The sequence below is a fragment of the Anser cygnoides genome, chromosome 10 (assembly GCF_040182565.1).
Source record: "Anser cygnoides isolate HZ-2024a breed goose chromosome 10, Taihu_goose_T2T_genome, whole genome shotgun sequence".
NCBI lineage: Eukaryota > Metazoa > Chordata > Aves > Anseriformes > Anatidae > Anser > Anser cygnoides.
Window position 1 is genome coordinate 4,638,839 of NC_089882.1, and position 18,029 is coordinate 4,656,867.

The window sequence follows — 18,029 nt, forward strand, 5'->3', positions numbered from 1 at the left end:
TGCCTGCATCAGCTGCCAGCTCTGTTGTATAATCAAACTCCTTGGGCAAAATGGGTTCACACAAAAGGTTCAAAACTAGTTGAGTTTAAAATTGGTCCAAATGTAATCTGGGTATCAATTTGGCAGCAAGTTCACAGGTGTGAGCTGTTTGCTCAGACTCTTGTCTAGGCAGAGTGATATATAAGCAGCAGATCCTCATGAAGATTCAAGGTCATGTAAAGCAAGAATAAAGCAATTTATGATACAGCACATAGATAAGGGAGACAATAAAGCAGACAATCAGAGAAGAATTTAAAAGAGTTAAATAATATATAATATGGAAGATTCTTCGTATTAGTATTTAGCTGTAACTGTTTTCCTCTGTCTTTGCAGAAGTAAATAATCCATTATACCCTGTGCATATACGCACATATATACGTACAAATACCATTTTAGAGACTGCATCGGATTCAGTTTCCAGGCACAAATTCTAAAAGAGCCATATGCAGGTCTGCTTTGGAAGGTAAGAAGGAAAAAAACTGCATCCACTCTCAGCCTGCATGGTTAAGCCTACTTGTACAGTGCTCTAGGGAACGCTTCAGTTAACCACGGGGGAGGGAGTGGGAGAGGTCTTTCATTACCAATCATAAGAAAAAGCACCTGCGTGGTGATCCAGCAACTCCTATTATAATAGCGTGGAGAGAAAGTGCATGACTCAGTAGTCTAAATGCAAATCTGGTCCTCAAACTTTTTCTGCAAGGAACAAATAACCCATTTGTTGACAAAACAGCCATATATTTGTGACAGGAAAAGAGCTGCTACTAGGAACAGAAGTCTCTGTGTGGATGAACAACTAGGAAATGATGGAAGAATGGTCAAAATCAATTAGAGGCAGCAAACAAAGCAAAGCATTCATCATTATCATTCCCGGTGCAAACTATTGAGTTTTTAAAGTCAATTGTCAATTCTGAAAAGCCTCATGCATGTGCTAAAAATTTGTCTCTGAATAAACTAGCAAGATTAAGGTAATTATAAGAAAGGCTAATGTCTCATCAAACTGATTGGACTGATTATTCTGATGCCTTCTGAAATCCACACCTTAAATTTATTTGTGCAGTACCTAAATAGTAATGTGAATTAATAATAATATAATTATGTTTGAAAAATTTTACTAATGAGAAACTTCATTTAAACATCAACTTGCTATGCGATCTTTTCTGAGAAGTTAGGAATTGTATCAGTATTGTTGAATGTTTGCGAAGTGGGCAGATCAGTGATGTGCTGATTCAAGAGGTTCTTCTGCTTTCACAGGCTGTGCAAAATGGACAAAAACATTTCCTACAAGCTTCTGCTCAAATGGGTGCAAAATATCCCACTGAAATTTTGCACGGTTGAATTCCCTGTACACGGAGGTAAAACTGGTTGGTAGACAAAAGTTAAACAAACTTGCTGGATACCTCCCCACAGGAAGCTTTCATGCAGGAGTAGCACTCTAACACTTTTTTTCCTATTTCTGTTACCGTCTTCCAAAGGAAACACAGTTGTCTAGTGCCCTGGCTGGAGAGTAGCAAGAAATTATTCTGTGTACTTTTGACATTAAAAATCAATGGGACAGTAAAGCAGGAAAAAAAAAACAACCCTTGCAGCTGGAGAATGACTCTGAACTACAGTGTAAGTGCTTTAGTTGGTTGTGTCTCCCTGACGAGGGAGCCTTAGTTTGCCTTGCCCCTAAACCCAAAGATCCTGGCTTTGGGATAGGATTACACGTGAGGATTTTTGTTCTTATATGTCATTAAAAAAACAACAACATACAAACACACCAAAAAAAGCCCAGAAGACTTACAAGCCAGCAAGCTGACTGACTTCTTGGCACACACAGTATTTTGGAGGAATGCTTGAAGTGGGACTATCATACTTCCACGTTTATCTCGACACCAGCGCTCTTTCCATCAAAAAGCACACCTGAGCAGAATGAGGAAACTTGGGAAATCTGGCCGAGGTTTGCAGGTGCCCTTTCACTGGACCTGCCTGCTGTGCTGGGGCCGATGAACCCCTGGGGGCGACGGGGCTGTTCAGCACATGCTGCAGCAGGGCTGGTCGCTACCCATACCTGTCCTTATTCTGCTCCCCCACGTTGCCTACACCTTGTTACAGTCTTCCACACCTTATTGTTCATCTGTTTCCCCTGTGTACATTGTCAATGCGGTCACTGTCTCCTGATACAAATATTTTCACCCCGTATTTTGAAAACAAAACAATTCAGGTTCTTGAAAAACTGCTGAGCATATAGATAATGATAGGAAAAAAGACAATTTCAGATTTGGGAGGGAGGCAGTGAAAGCCTTGAAGAGGTCACTCTACTTTATCAAAAGGAAGCAAGACATTTCTGGTTAACCTGCATAAGTATTGTCACGAGGAGACAATGCCATCTCTTCAAGTGTTTGCTAGCCCAGTGGAGGAAGATGTAACAAGAACTAATGGTTAGGAAGCTGAAGTCATGGAAACAGAAGGTCCGTAAGGCTTATTGTGAGTGATGATGATCAGCTGCTGGCATAAATTACAACAGAAAGCAGAGGGTTCAGCATCCTTGAGATCTGCAGATCAAGATCACCTTTCTAGAACACGTACAAGTAGTAAGTTTTATCACACTTAAGCAGCCAGGTTCAGTTAGGGATAAACTGGTGGAAATATGGCAGTGATAAATAGGAGCTATGTTACAGGGCACTACATCCTTCTAGATGTCTGGTGCATGAAACGCTGGGGAGGAGGAGGAGGTCTGGAAGCCAGGGTGATAGTCTGGTGGCCTGATGCCCACCAACAGACCTGAGAGTCCCAGAGGTGGGCTCCTGGGACTTGGCAAAACAGTATGCAAGAAATCTGAAAATAATCACATTACGATTAATTGTTTCAAGCTCCCCACAGGGTACTAAATACCTCATAACAGAAATAAAAGACATGTTCATTTTCAGACTTTACAGTTAAATGTTAGATATAATGCACTGAGCATCAGTAAACAGAAGGGAGAGAACAAGATGAAGCAAAACAATGCCTGGAAGAGATAAATTCATTAAGTTTTAGCACGCAGGCATCTTTGAAATTTAATTAAAATTTTTAGGGTGGGAATTGCTTCAATTACAGTGATCTTTCACTGCCTAGATCAAGACAGAAAGGAGCCTTAATTTCAATAAAAATATTTACACATTAAACAAACAAAACATGACCAGAATCAAGGACTGCTTACATGGGCAGGAAGATATATTGTTGGAGCCAGGATCCCTGCACGCACTTTTGGTGAAAATGTGTTCGTTCAGTGATTCATATTTGTGGCACTAGGCAGTATACGACCATTAAGAAATACTCCTCCTATTCATAGCATGGAAAAGAAAATCGCACAGTATGGCAGATGCAATAAGGATGTAAACCTACACCTAAGTGATCAACGCAGCAGGCATCTGCGTGAAAAATCCTAGGTCATTTGAGTGAGCAAAAAGTGCAATTCAGTGTATTTTGTTCATAAACTCATCCTTGAAACCATATCAAATGGCAGCAAAATACTGATTGCCAATGATGCCTCTCTCTTCATACACTCATACAGATACAATAAAACAACTGCAGGCCTGCACATTTCTAAGTGGTTATTTTTAAATGAAAAAAAAAAGTAATTAAAAGTTACAGTAGACAATAAAAACGTGATACAATCATTAAAAAGTAAAGAATGAAAAAATACAACTCTAGTAGGTACATAAAATCTACATAAATTGTTCTGCATGTAAATTTCTGTGTCCTTTGAGGTTCAAGAACTACGCACAATCCTGTTTCCTAATGTGTGATTATTTAGGACTGAAAAAGAGAAACAACAATTAAAAGCTCTCCAATTTTATTATGATGTGTGATTTAAAATAATTAAGATCAGATATTTGTAGATCTGATATTACATATATAAAAGAATTCCCTTGCATGTTGTTTTTTGCCCTATTTAGTTTGGATATTCTCTCTATTTAGGAAGGTGATTACCAAATTGATCAAGAGAAATTACTGAGGAAGGAAATAGTAATACTTCTCATTCTGGAGGTCAATGTACTGCCAAAGCTTATTTGGAGCGCACAATACTAAACCAATAACTCCAATGAAAATAGAAAATATTGTAAGAGCTCCAGTAACTTCAGTACTGTATGAGGAAGAGATTAGCAATGTTTTCAGTGCATAAAGGAGCCCATTGAGGGCAGTCTAACAGAAACACCGACAGGTTAGCTTACTTGACACTTAATCAGACCTCATTCAAGGAGGGAGTGAGGATACCATTTAAACTTCATTTCCACAGTGTCACTTCTCAATCCGATTTCATGGACACACACGAGTATAAAGGTACCTGTATTTAATCTGCGAAAAATACATTGATTTGTGCCGCTGACTCTACACTAGCAATTGCATGACCTTGGGAAAATCATGTAACAAAGCTTGCACGCTGCTAATGATGAGTCTTTGTCTAAAAAAGGCCTAATTAGCTGACATTTGTACATAAACTTGAATTGTAACAAAAGGACATTACATGAGTGTGATATGCTATCAGCATGTACATGCTAACACCCGTCCTTTAATATGAACTTGAATGTTTTTTGTTGCATTACCAGATCATAAAACAGAATCACAGAATGTCTTGAGTTGGAAGGGAGCCACCAGGATCGTTGAGTCCAACTCCTGGCTCCACACAGGACCGCCCCAAGATCAGACCCTATGTCTGAGAGTGTTGTGCAAATGCTCCTTGAACTCCAGCAGCTCGGTGCTGTGAGCAGTGCCCTGGGGAGCCTGTCCCAGTGCCCGACCACCCTCTCAGGGAAGAAGCCTTCCCTAACATCCAGCCTAACCCTCCCCTGTCACGGCTCCATGCTGTTCCCTCAGTTACTAGATTTTTCTGTGACCTCCAGTGAAAGTCTGCCTTAGCATCTCGTAACACAACATAAGCAGGTAACAGTGACTGATGTCCATCTAATTCAGATTCTTATTCCTCAAAATCATTCAAGAGCCAAGAACACGCCAGCAGCAGCTGTCCCCATACCTTAATCCCATCACCTTTTCATTTTGTGCAGGGTATTGAATTGAATGACCTCCTTCCAAAACCTCAAATGTAGTTTAACAAAAGCTTAAACAATTTGAAATGATCCAAAGCCCCTTAAGACTTTGTAGTTTGTCTCAGAAAATGGCATATGGACATTTTAATCAAAAACATATGGATTTCAGAGTAACAATTATCCAACTTTGTCTAGAGTAATGAAAAATTTCCCCAAATTTCAGGTACAAAAGTCAGTCTTTATAGCAAGGAAGATTCAATTATAAGCAAAACAAGAGTTGTAGCCTTTTATCCTTTATTAGGACTTACTTGTGTTTGTACTTTATTTATGAAATTCAGGTAAAATGAAATTTGGTAAGTCTTTTTTCTAAGCGATTACTCGATAAATCTCGGAAATCAAAGTTTGCTCTTCAAAGAAAGATTTCACAGATGACATCAAAGCACCAACAAGTTAACGGGAGCAGATTAGCTCCTTGTTCTCTAAGTTCCCTAACATCAAGGTTAGCAGTGCAATATTTGACCTGTGCTTTTAGTATTTATATCCATTTTCATTTATAGCTCCACTGATTGTTCTATTTTAAGGTATTTACCCAAGCAGAGTGTTTACAACATTTGTACACAAGGTCCATTTGGTTCCCGTTATTGGCTACAACATGGAAATAATTCAGCTGCTGAACTCAGCGCACCCTGGAAACAAGAATGAAACAATGAGGCTTCCCTTAGGAGCTGCAAGTCTCAGGTCATTGGTGATTTGACAGAGAGAGCCCTATTTTTTATGAAAGCTAAGCTCTGTTTTGCCTTACTTTGTTTGCCAGAGGAGTGTTTCCATGGTTTTTCCTTCTTAGGCTTTTTTTTTTTTTAAAATGCGTAGCATATTTTTAGAATCCAAAGTACTTTTGTAATTATGCCAGTTCCAAAATTAAGAGAGAACTCTATGCAAGAAGGCTATTTTTTAAACAAATTTAAAAAAACTTTGTTTTTTTAAACAAAAACAAAAATATTGTAGAAAATTACACGAGCAGAAAATGATTCAAATTGATTGTGACAGGTGTCTGCATGTCTTTTAGAAAGCCAATTTCTGTGACTATATCACGTAGAAAGAAGCACTGCTGTACATCTCCTTGAATGGCATACTGTCAAAAACTCATACACCATTAGTGAACCCTTTGTCATTACATTTAAGATTTTTTCCTAATGATCAGAAAAGCACTGTCAATGCTATTTTTATCTATTATTCTTATTCTTGTTTAACTTACATGAAACTATTTCTCCTTTTACTATATTCTAGCCAAAACATACATACATCAATCACTTCTTTATACATCACTGAATTTTAATTTCCAAAGGAAAACATGACTAATATTCAGGCTTAGAAGAAAAAAAAGAGAAAAAGTGGCTTGTATGGTGCTGTATTTGACTTAAAGTCTATCTCTAGAGATCTCTGTAAGCAAATTTGGTAACACATCAGTGATACTGCTGTAGTGAGCTGATGTTAATAGCAAGCAGCTACTCAAGCATAATACCTTTATCTGTGTGTTTATCTATATCTTCAAACGGATTATTATTTTTATAGAGTGAGCTATTCAGTGAACTTTAATAGAGCATGCATATGATTGAAGGAAAAATAAAGAATTGTAACATGGGACCCCAAAAATACAAGATAATTGTAAAGGCTTTGATGGTGCAGACACAGGATGCAAACCGGTCTAGAAGCTGTCTGTAGAAACCCACAGCTACCCTTCATTAATGGAACGTAACCTTGGGACTAAGCAAAAGTGGGTTTGAGTATAACAAAACAACAAGAATCCAACCTATATAAAACGTATACAGTAAAACTTAGATATAACAGAGATAGTGATCAGTGAATAAAGAGCAAGTAATGCAGTGGTAGTAGCTAGAGCACATGAATCATTTCCCATTTAAATTGCATGGGCTGTGCGATTTCATATTGCACCCCTGAGGTTTGGTTGTAATGTGGATACAAGAAACTTGCATGGTTAAAAGTGAATTTGGTAAGTTAATAACTGGCACACTAGAAAACTAAAAAAACTTGTTCACTGACAATTTGGGGTCTTCATTAGTGGGAAAAAACACAACACTCTTACTATATACATTAAACTTCACATGAACTTTGAACAACCATGAACTGAGTTCCCAAACAAAAGGAAGTATAGGAAATACTGTAATGACATAGGTAAGGTGTAGTTAGTTCTTCATTTACGTGAAAGAAACTCAAAATCCACTTACGTACACACAGACAAGACACTTAAAGTCAATTTTCAACCATGACTTAAAGAGACCTGCGGAGCATAATGTGGTTTACCTTCTCATACCCCTTATATAATTTTAATATGATCCCAGCAATCTAAAATTTAGATCGATGTTTAAGGCCATATTCAGTCCTTGAATCAAAGTCAATTCTTTGATTAAAGGCCATATGATGTGATGTCAAGGGGATTCGGAACAGGCTGGCAATGACACCTTCTTCAGCAAAACAGTGACCAGAGGGATTGGCTCAATCGTCCTTGTTCTGACTGAATAAAGAACCTTCTACCAAAAGGTAAGCTTGTATGCCCTCTTCCAAATTGCTTTCATCAAATTTGCCTAACTCTAATACACATACAACAGAGCATACTTTAATATCCTGGATAAAATACACAACCAGATGGAAAAAGGAAGCTATTTGCATTGCTGTCCATGGAATAATATGACTTCATTGGATGCAGGCAATAAACTATGCTAATTTGGCCCATAATACAGTCTTGAAGATGAGATTCTAGTGCATCTCAATCAATTACAGATTTTAGAGGACACTGGTTTGAAGAAATCATAGCCTGTCTATATGAAGGCAGGCTGAAAGCACTTTAACTGATGACTAGCACCCACAAAAGCATTAAAGCTTTTTGCTCTTGAAACACTTGACAAGATTTGCCTCTTGATATTTATGGCTCTAATATCTCTAAACACTGTCCCTATAAAACCTGTGCCTGACTTTTTAAAAGCAGGGTTTTATGTCATCCCTTTCACAAATACACAAAGATTAAGTTCTTCTGCCCATGTCCTTGCTGTTGTGTCAGGACTACACATCTGGCTGTGCAGTTTGGAATAAAAACCCCTTTGATACAGAGCTTAATAGAATTTTAGTTTAAGAGCTGGTGTTTGAATGAATAATTTTTAGAGTCACTGATTTGAGAAATGGTTTACAAGTCTGGGGATGAAAGCTTTCTAATCTGACCTTTAGAACAGAATTTTCACTGGGATTTCTACTTTACTGGGAAAAAAAAAAAAGTTGTAGATGTAAACATCTTGTCATTCTCCCAGCCTGCCTCCCCTCTGGAAAATAATTCAGGTTGGACTTTATTACTGTAGGCATTAAACATTGCTCTGCCTGTGCATTTTTACCAAACAACCATGTCCAGTTTGGACTTCTAGACCTTTACATTCCCTGTTTTTCCTGAACAGAAATGGGTAGCATTTTCACAAGATGCAAAAATTCTCAGATAAGCCTTTGCTGTAGGGACATGAGATGTGTACCGGGGGACTCCCAAGCCTGAACTCAAACCACACGTGTACAGGAGGCACGCTGCCTCCTGCTAGGGAGAATGGCTCTGCGAATGGCCACGCTGGTGGTTAGAGAAGGAAATATCTGGTGTGTTTGGATGTGCACGGTCATCAGCCTCTTCCACAGCTCCCAGGGCTAAGCACCAGACCAGACTTGAGCTTTTCCCACTTGTTCCTGGAAGGGAGACCTGCCAGCAGTGGGGCTGCCCGCAGGAGAGGGCACGAAACAGGGACACGCAGCCCCTGCCCTGCAGCAGCCTGCCCGTGTGCTCTGAAAAGAGACGCTGCGGAGACTTTTATTTAAGAACATGGACCAGCCCCTCTGAAGTCAAACGTCTGTTTAAGTCTGCAGGAGACAAGTAAAATATGAAGAGCCAGCAAGAAAAACAGAATGAAATATGTGCAAGCCAAGAGCTTGTTTTCCTCCCCAGCCCTCCCCGCCCTGCCTGTCAGTCAGATCTCTGACCTATGCATCATCTTGGACTTTGACATCTCTATCTGGGTTTTTATATTGAGACTATGTTTAAATCTTGCCAAGTCTTTCTGACCACCATCTATCACAGACTGATTTGTCTATCCGCATGGCTACAATTTCTCCTCGGGCTTTTACCTTGCATCTCAACGACTGCGAGAGCTCTTCCTGCAGCTTTACAAGTGCCGCTGGCCAAAACACAGCTGCACAAGTCACGGATGCCCGCGCAGCGCTTGGACCGTTTCCTCCTCCATCACATCACGCCTGAGCTGCTTGTCCTCCCTGGGACGGCTCCTCGTGGCACGCTGCGGTCTCAGCACCTTGCTGGGATTTCATCCTTTCCCCAGAATAGGCAAAGGTGCAGCCCCAGTGCTTTTTAACCTTCTTTTATGCCACTCATCTTGCTGAACAGGGGCTCTTCTAAATACCTGCAAGCTGTCCAAGCTGTCCACTGTTCTCTTCCCAAATCAAATTACTCTTTGCTATGATGTTACCAATAAATAAATAAATAAATAAAATCTCCTTGACTTTACGTTCCATTTAATAAAAACTGCCTCTTTACTATCTTTCTACAGGAAGTACTTCAAACATTCATTTTGAAGAAACCCTTCTGCTCGAGTCAAAATGCTGAGGACTTAGAAAATTTTATTACTTTAATCTGGAAAACCTGGGCAGATATTTTCCCTTGGGTTAACTTGAACAGAATTAGTTTACTCCTAGATTTTTTTTTTTTTTTTTTTTTTTTTTAGCAAAACAGTGCAATATTTGCACATGCTCTTGCAGCACAGATTCTGCAATAGCCATCAGGACTGCCATCAGCGGCAGGCAGGAGATACTGCACAGCCCTCTCGAGCTTGGTAACTGAGCACTAACACAGCAGCCACTTTGTGTGCTCCCTACTGGACTCTGCTGTGCTGCACCTTCTTACTTTGTGCAGCTAAATTAACGCAATTACAGACCCCTAAATAATGCAAAATAACATGACACAAGCTTGCTGATCTTGAAGTTTCCCTCTACTTGATAGAAACACAAACAAAAAATCACCCTGCAGAGATCCTGGCCTTCAGAGGTTACGCAGTTGCTCCGGTTGCCTATGAGAAGATACATTATTATGCCAGGCAGCACTACTTAGAGAAGAGAGATTTTTTCATTCTGTTCATCTCTCACTTCTAATGAATTATGAGATGGTAGTCACGTTTGCTGCAGACAGGAAAACTAACAGGAGAATTTTTGACAAACATATTTAAAGCTCCACCGTTCTTTGAATGCCAACACTGACTCCCTGATCTTATTTTGCACAAGGAAAATGGGAAAGAAAAAACCAACACAATGAAAAGCAGCCACTAGGCTAAAACTGTTTGACATTGGCCTTGCATCCCATCAGCAGAACAGGCTTTCTTGCAACAATGGGGTCCACCTTTGGGTACAGGCTCTGCTTGATCTAGGGGTCCTGGAACTGCTATTTTCCATTCATGTAAAAACAATATTATTTTGCATCAATACAGAATTAGTAGAGATCAAGCTAAGGATTGTAATTATTTCTTCAAAATATGTAAATAAATAAATAAATAAAAGCATTATTTCATTTGACAGATGAGGAATTTTAGATCCAAAAGTGGAGAGGATACAAGAAGTCATTTTAGTAATTAAGAAAAGTGCAAAGTCCTCTTGGTTCCTTTGCATATACATATACAGCTGCTTACTTGGCTTAAGCCTCATTATATTGCCCAGAAAACGAAGGTTCACTGACCCAACATACTTCGAAGGTTTGCAATGGAGAGAGAGAGAGAAGGTGGCAACTACTCCTCACGGAAATCATGCCCAGATCTCAGCCTTGTATGATGGAAGAATGGCTCCTGTGGCTGCACATGTGAAATCAGGAGCATCAGTGCAGGCAGAGTCCAGCTCCGCTCTGGCTTTTTAAGACTACATTACAGGCAAGGTCTCTACGGGATTCTTCATCAAAATTTTGAGATATTAACATTTGAAGGAAATATCCTTATCAACTCTAAAAAATATCTGCAAGTCGTGAGTGAAAGATTGTTTAAAATGTACAAGTTTTCAGTTGGCTATATGCCATCTTCTCTTTTCAAGACAGTATGGTTCAATCGCACTGGATAACCATGATCCCTGCAGGGTCACTGCACTCTTAAGGATACTGCTTTATATTGGCATTTACATTTCCAAGCTATTTCATCTATTGTCAAAATAGTAATTTAAATTTATGATTTAATTTCCTCTGTAATTTATGCATCCTTCTAGCTGCCATCAGAACAAACCAGCTGGATATCAATGATTTGCAGAGGTAAGGCTGTATTCATTGAAGATAGCTGGGCTATAGTCTGAAGTTATGCCAAAAGGAAACTCTAATAATATCTACATAACTATTCAACTGTTCCTATCCTTTGATTTAAGAAAAAACAAACAAACAAACAAAAAAACACGTAGAAAAATATTCTGTAAATATAGCCCCACTCAGAGGATTAATACAACTGGTAGGGATACATTAATATTCACAGTTTCCTACCGTAGTGGTTATTAGCCTTTTAGAAACAGGCCAGATTTCAGATGACATCCTCTGTTTCTGTAAGAATCCAATGGTAAAGCACCAAAGGGACCACGACCACCTTGGTGGTAACACAGGTAACTCGTAAGGGCTTCAGGAGGGAGAGTGAGACCAGGGGATTTTGCTGATAAATGGAGCAGTATCAGGTCCTGCACAAAGCTGAGTGGAAAGAAGGAAAAGAAAGACCAAGTCCTGATCTCTCCTTAAGCTTACCGTGGGAGCTCTGTGTTTGTCTTTATGACCTACGTATCAAGGCAATAAAGAGAACGGTGGTTTTAAGCTAAAAGGTGAAAAGTCAGCGGGACTGATTAAGCCTCAGGTCAACAGATCTTCAAATGCAGAAAGATCTACTCAATTAAAAGTGAAATTGTCCCAAATATCTGTGCTAAGAACCTGAATACTCGCTGTTTTATTCAGAACATCAGAGAAAATGAGAAATCTCTCTTATTTCCTTCCAGGCCCAGCCTGAGTTTTTCATAGCACGATCTAGCAAAGATAAGCTTCTCAAGATTAGAGTTCAGGTAACAGCAGAGCTTTCTGCGGGGCAACCTTCACATCACCGGACCATGCCGAACTGTGATCAAAGCAGTCCATGTCCATGTTCAGTTTCAACAAATGACTACATCTGCATCTGTTCCTTAGAGATCCAGCCCCTAGGTATCTGCATAAATATATACTTAGAATGTATGATATTGCTTATTTTACATATTAAAGGTAAAATTAATAAACATTGAGAGGGATGGAAGAGACCTATTGCCTGTGCCTTGCGCCCTGAATTTCTAAACCAGCGGAGAACCCCGGGCTGTGAGCGAGCTGGGACTGAAGGTGCTGGGGGCGAGGTGTCCCTGCGGGACAGGGCTCCTGCCCTCACCCCGCTGCCTGCAGCAGCACCGTGCGGCGTGCACATGGGAACGCGCTGCCTGAAGAACAGCACAGCCTGGCAACATGGCCAGCTCTGAGAGAAGGTGTGCTGATTATTTACAAATGCCCTGCCGCTCTTTTAAGTAATCATGTATTCATCTTATTTATAACCCTCGGGTGGAAACATAGCAGAGAGAAATCCTCTGTTCTATGGCAAGGGCCCTTCTATCTCGGATTAAAGCAAAGTAGGTTATATATCTATCCTCTGTTACGTACTCCCTGTTGGTCCTATTCATCAAAAAAAGAAAAAAAAAACACAAAAAAGAAAAGCTTATCTGTGGCTTAACCTAGTTTTCTGTCCCATCGGAGACTGTATGGCAAAGGTGCAGAGGTGGTGAGCTGATTCTCTGACGGTGGTGGCCGCACTTTGCACAGCTGAGTTCAGGTTTTAGCAAAGAAGAAACATTTGTGCACGTACAATAACTCAAATCGATTTACTTGTTTCCTTGTTAAAGAGCACTGTGTGTCACACCAAACCAAGCCCTGGGAGCCCATGCACTACTGCTGCCCAAGTCTGGATAAAACCTTTATTGATATAAATGCTATTTTCCCTTGAAAAAACACCAGAGGAGGAACCAGGGATTATTTACCTGCATGCAAGAAGGGACACTTAAGTCAGATTTCTCATACCTAGCCCCCGAGTGCTAATTGCCTAGACAGTTTTAACATTATACCTTCGCAGAAATGGGGACACCAGAAATAGCTTGTGCCCGTGCTCTTAGGAGCTGTGGCATTACAGCTTCATTTGTGTAAGGGTGCCCGCTAGAAGGTGGGGATGGTCATCACATCACAGCCGTGCTGGTGGGACTGGGGCAGCCTGGAGAGATGGGTGTCTCTGGCATAGAAGTGCCCTCGCAAGCTCTGAAACAATGCTTTACTGGTGGGGTTTCAGGAGCTACAAAACTACCGTTCCTTTTGGAAGGGTGAAAAGCTTAAGGAAAATTCCCTTATCGTAGAATCTGTACCAAAACAGATTTATTTATTGGACCCAGAACTTAAAAAAAATATCAGGAGGAACTTAAAAAAAAGTGAACAGGAGGCAGCGCCCAGACCAAAAAAACAACCCGTGAGAAGAGGCACGGACTTGAAGCCAAGGCTCTGAACAAGCACAGGAATACTTGAGCAAGGAGTGCACGCTCACTGCCCCAGCTGTGGTCTGACACTGGAGAAAACAATCCGCACCCCATTCTTCTTCATTTCCAGGAAGTTTAAAGCACATCGTGCTTTCTCAACACTCAGACATTAATAATGACTGTGGAAATGATTTAATTTGGGTGCCAAATGCCTCATTCAGCTGAGCAGAAGCGCATCAATTCATTGATCAATCAATGCAATTGTTGCTGCGCTTGTTTATTTAGCCAGGAAAACGCAGATACTTTGGCGGTTTTCTGAAAATGTTTTCCTTATTAATTGTTCTTGAAAGAATTACTTCATTGATCATTTAATCTTCAAAAAGAAAATGAATGCACTTCAGGGCAATAAGAGGGTACAACAGTAAAGAATTTGAGCAGCAATTATAATTTGTTTCTTAGCAACTAATAGCAAAAATTATGGGATTTGCTCGGGTGCAAGATATAACAGGAATTATTCCAGCAATGGGAATATGGAAAAAAATCCTTTTCAGTGTAATGTTGGGAGTAATTTTCTTTTTCTACCATCATAACGAAATTATTTTGGGACGGTAGGTCAAAGCCCCAAAGTATTCTCATTACAACCGCATTATTATTGTATTTTCTGCTACCATTTGCACTGCACAGTGCTGAGTCCTATCTGCTAATTCATGCATAACAATTATTTCCACAGAAACACTTCTACTAAACAAATCCCTTTAATAAAGTGTGGGAAGAAACAGTTTTCAGAAACAATAGTTTGATTCCCTGCAGTTAAAGATGTATTTAGGGCAACAAAGAAAGTTAAAGCTTCTATAAACGATTTGAACGATTCAAGAGAAAAACGTATGAAGGCAGCGCTGGGGCTGCTGCCCCAGTCAGCACTGGGGGACGGCCACCTCCAAGCCCGTCCCTACAGGCACAGGGTAAACTTCAAACACAGGGGAACAGCCTGAGCTAAATTCCACACGCAAACTCAGCCTTCTTGCCTGACCTGGGGGAGGTGGCTGCTCCCTTTCCATTTTGTCTCCTCTCCCCTCTCTGCAGCCCGGGGAAAGCCCTGCGCCTGTGTGCTGCTGCTGGTCCAGTCCAGCACCCCCAGGGCAGGACTCGGCTGGCTGCTCCCCGGTCCTGGGGTCTCATTTCTGCTCCCCCCTGCACAATGCAATATTATTTTGCCAACTGCAGAAAATAGCTGCTGCATTAGGGTGGACCTGTGTAGTTACAGGATCAAAGGAAACTCCACGTTAGTAACTTCCTTGGAATAAAACCTCAGGTTTGATTAACATTTAAAATACAAAGTCCTATCAAAAAAGTTTCAACAACATGTCTGTCCCAACTGTAAAAAAAAAAAAAAAAAAAAGACTTTCAGAAAATTTCCTTGCAAGCTCCATTTCCAGGTAAGCTGAGAAGTAGTTCCTGTTTTCCTTCCCTAAGTGAAACAGGGATACCAGGCAAGTCACAAGCCGCATGGAACTTGCAATTTTCCACGGTCACTGACACACGGTGGTAGGTCAGGGACTTCTGCAGAGATTTCTGGTGGGAAGACACTGTGACTTGGTGTCCCAAGAGCACACTCCTCCGGACAGCTCTCACACGCAGTGGCCAAGAGAAGCAGGGAGGAACGGACTCAGAAGCCCTTAGGTCATTACCTGCACAGCGCATGGAGCACACGTGTCCTCCAGACAATCGGCAGTAGCTGCTCAGCAGGTAAGATGGGCAATGGTGGAGTCCACCAAAATAAATGAAATCTTAACGAGTATTCCTTTGCACAGTCTTCCAAACACATACGTCTGAGAATGGCCTGCAACTACCGCGCAGAACAAGCTCAGAGCTGCTCCGAGGAAGGCGTTGATGCTGCCTCACATCGGGATGGCCAAATCTTGCAGCCCTTCCCAGCAATTTATTTGTGAGTTCGTGTCTATGTAGATGTGGGCATAAATGCAACTTTCGGCACCTGTGTGCACTGATGTTCCATTCTGTAAATTATTTCACAGTCAGGAGAAATAATTTGGCAGGGACATTCACTGGGAGCACGTCCTGCCTACCACACACTGCTCTGCAAGCGGCTGCACCAGGCTCCTGCCCACAGCTAAGAGCTGCTCAGCACCTTCAAGCTGTGCCAGAGAAAATGAGGAACAACTTGCCCATTCATCACTTTCTGAGAGGTATGGTCCAACTCTGGTGCCACTAAAAATCAATACGAGTTTTATCTTCAACTTAAACGGAAGCAGGATCTGGGCCATAGTAAACAGCTTTAATCATGTGTCTGAACGAGCAGGTACGTCTCTGAAATGCAGCCTGAGAGCTGCACTTCTTCCCAGGCATAACTTCCTATTGATTTCAGTGTTATTTCCAAACAGAAACCACTGTACAGTGAATAAAATTGTCAAGCTAAGTTCCATACCCTAAAATAAAAAGCACATAATTTAATCTAGTTCAGCTGTGTTTTCGTGTATCATTTTGGAAAAGCCATTATTAGAATCCATACTCCGAGTATAAAGCTTTTTTTTTTTTTTTTTTTTTTTTTTGTTGTGGTGAGAGCCTGTACTGGTATAAGCACAGCGTTTAGGGTATCATTAATCCATATTCTGTTACTGTGGCACAGCAGATTCCTCCCTTTTTCAAAATATGTTCTATTTCAGATGCAAATAACACTGGAGGAAAAAAAAAAAAACAAATTTGAAATGTAAATGATATATCACAAAGCAAGTACTGGAGGAAAATATTAGCACTTTTATCGTAATGAGTTTGTAACCTAAATACATATTTCAGGGATTAAATTGCTGACCCTCTCTGACCTGCACACGAGGTTGAATAGCTGGATCACAGTTTAATCTTCAGTGAAGATGCCAGAGAAGAATAATATAGCCCTCGAAGAACGAAGGAACATATATTAATGATGCCCCAGGACTGAGAATTTAACCCCCTGAGAGAAAAAAAAGAAAAAGCTCAAAACCCCAGACACCAGTCTCAGAAGAACCTGCAGAAACTTTCCTCAGGAACAAAACCGAGAAAACAAAAATCACACAATACACGGGTCAGGCTGGAAAATAACAGCTCATTCGGATGAATGGGGAAGCTACGGACTGGTAAAACACAGTCGTGAGTCTCTAACGAAATGGCTTTCCAGAGCTAAACCATAACGTGCAACAGAATGGGGATTACAAGACCCCAGCTGCAGTGCTGGAGCCAAAGGTGGGGCAGAGCCTGCGTGTGCAGCCACAGGCTTTCAGCAGATGCAGGTGCTGCACAAGGGGGCAAATTCAGAGAAAATAACTTGATAAAAGGGAAAAATCCTGAGAGAGCATCTGAGGGCAAACAGGCTTAACAGAGCTGTGCAGTGGCTAGAAAGGGTTTTCCCCACACACATTATTTTAGGTTGTTCCACCCAGAACCTACAAAAGGCAATGCAAAAATAGTAATATTTGGAATAAAAACACTCGGGCAAGCAGCTCTATCAAGCAGTGCTACTGCATCTAGATGTCTTGGATGTCAAGGCTGAAAAACAAGCATTACTAACACATGTGCCTAATTTTATTGGTTCTTAGAGGCAGAGCTTTTGGAATATGCTCTGCATATTTCATAATTCAGCTAATTCTGGCTGCAGTCCCTTTGATTACACACCTTAAAATGTCTAAGCTGTTTTGTCAAAGCATAGAGTCTAGTTTGATAAATGCTATTTTATTTTTAATTTAATCCAAATGTTTCTAATCTGATTATAGTTTTAGTAACGTAAAAGAAATTTCAGGAATTGAACATTTATTGAGGTTTGCCATCATTATTTTAACTAGAAAAGAACAAGCTTTGTTTTTGAATTCAATCTTAATTAAGAATCAGTCAAACCAGATTTGGTTTTGGTCAACTAGAAAACTTGCAAGATTATTGCCAGATGTACCATTCATCAAGACAGATAAATTAATTGGAACTTAATAAACATTCTGTATCTGAAGCAAAGTTAAAATGTTGAAGGTTGATTTTCTCCCCCCGCCCCCCCCCCCCCGATCCTCTGTGTTTGCAAGCTCCTAGTTAATTAGTTCATTTAAGCATGCAAGGAAATTAACGTATTGCCAGTGAGTCACACAGCGTCAGGATCCTCTCTCCTGGTCCCACACCCTGGACTTTGAAACCCATGACCAGGGTCTACAGAGCTGGAACCTGGTACCTGGCTTGTCCTTACATGATTGACTTTTTTTGAGAGTATGATCCCAGCAAAAGGGGTGCTGAAGTGCTTAGCTCTAAATGATGCTTCAAAAGCTTGCCCTGATAGCCAACAGAAGGCCACAATGAGCAAGAGGGGACCTGCCAAGAAAATGTAGTCTCTCGAGACGTAGACCAAGGCGGTATTTATGA

General features: G+C 40.6%; 1 protein-coding gene and 1 long non-coding RNA gene across 12 annotated transcripts in view; one reads left to right on the forward strand and one right to left on the reverse strand.

Moving 5' to 3' along the window:
• Window positions 1-18,029, reverse strand: part of LOC106036755 (contactin-4) — a 300,476-nt gene that overhangs the window by 97,994 nt on the left and 184,453 nt on the right. The window lies entirely within an intron of this gene.
• Window positions 2,113-12,556, forward strand: LOC106036759 (uncharacterized). 4 transcript variants are annotated; one of them, XR_010833866.1, is made up of 4 exons: window positions 2,113-2,612; window positions 7,480-7,607; window positions 11,343-11,385; window positions 12,105-12,556. It is a non-coding gene; the product is annotated as an uncharacterized lncRNA (long non-coding RNA). The 4 variants fall into 4 exon arrangements; XR_001207632.3 differs by lacking the exons at window positions 11,343-11,385; window positions 12,105-12,556 and adding an exon at window positions 8,510-9,243 and having other exon boundaries at window positions 2,122-2,612; XR_007165164.2 differs by lacking the exons at window positions 11,343-11,385; window positions 12,105-12,556 and adding an exon at window positions 8,736-9,243 and having other exon boundaries at window positions 2,122-2,612.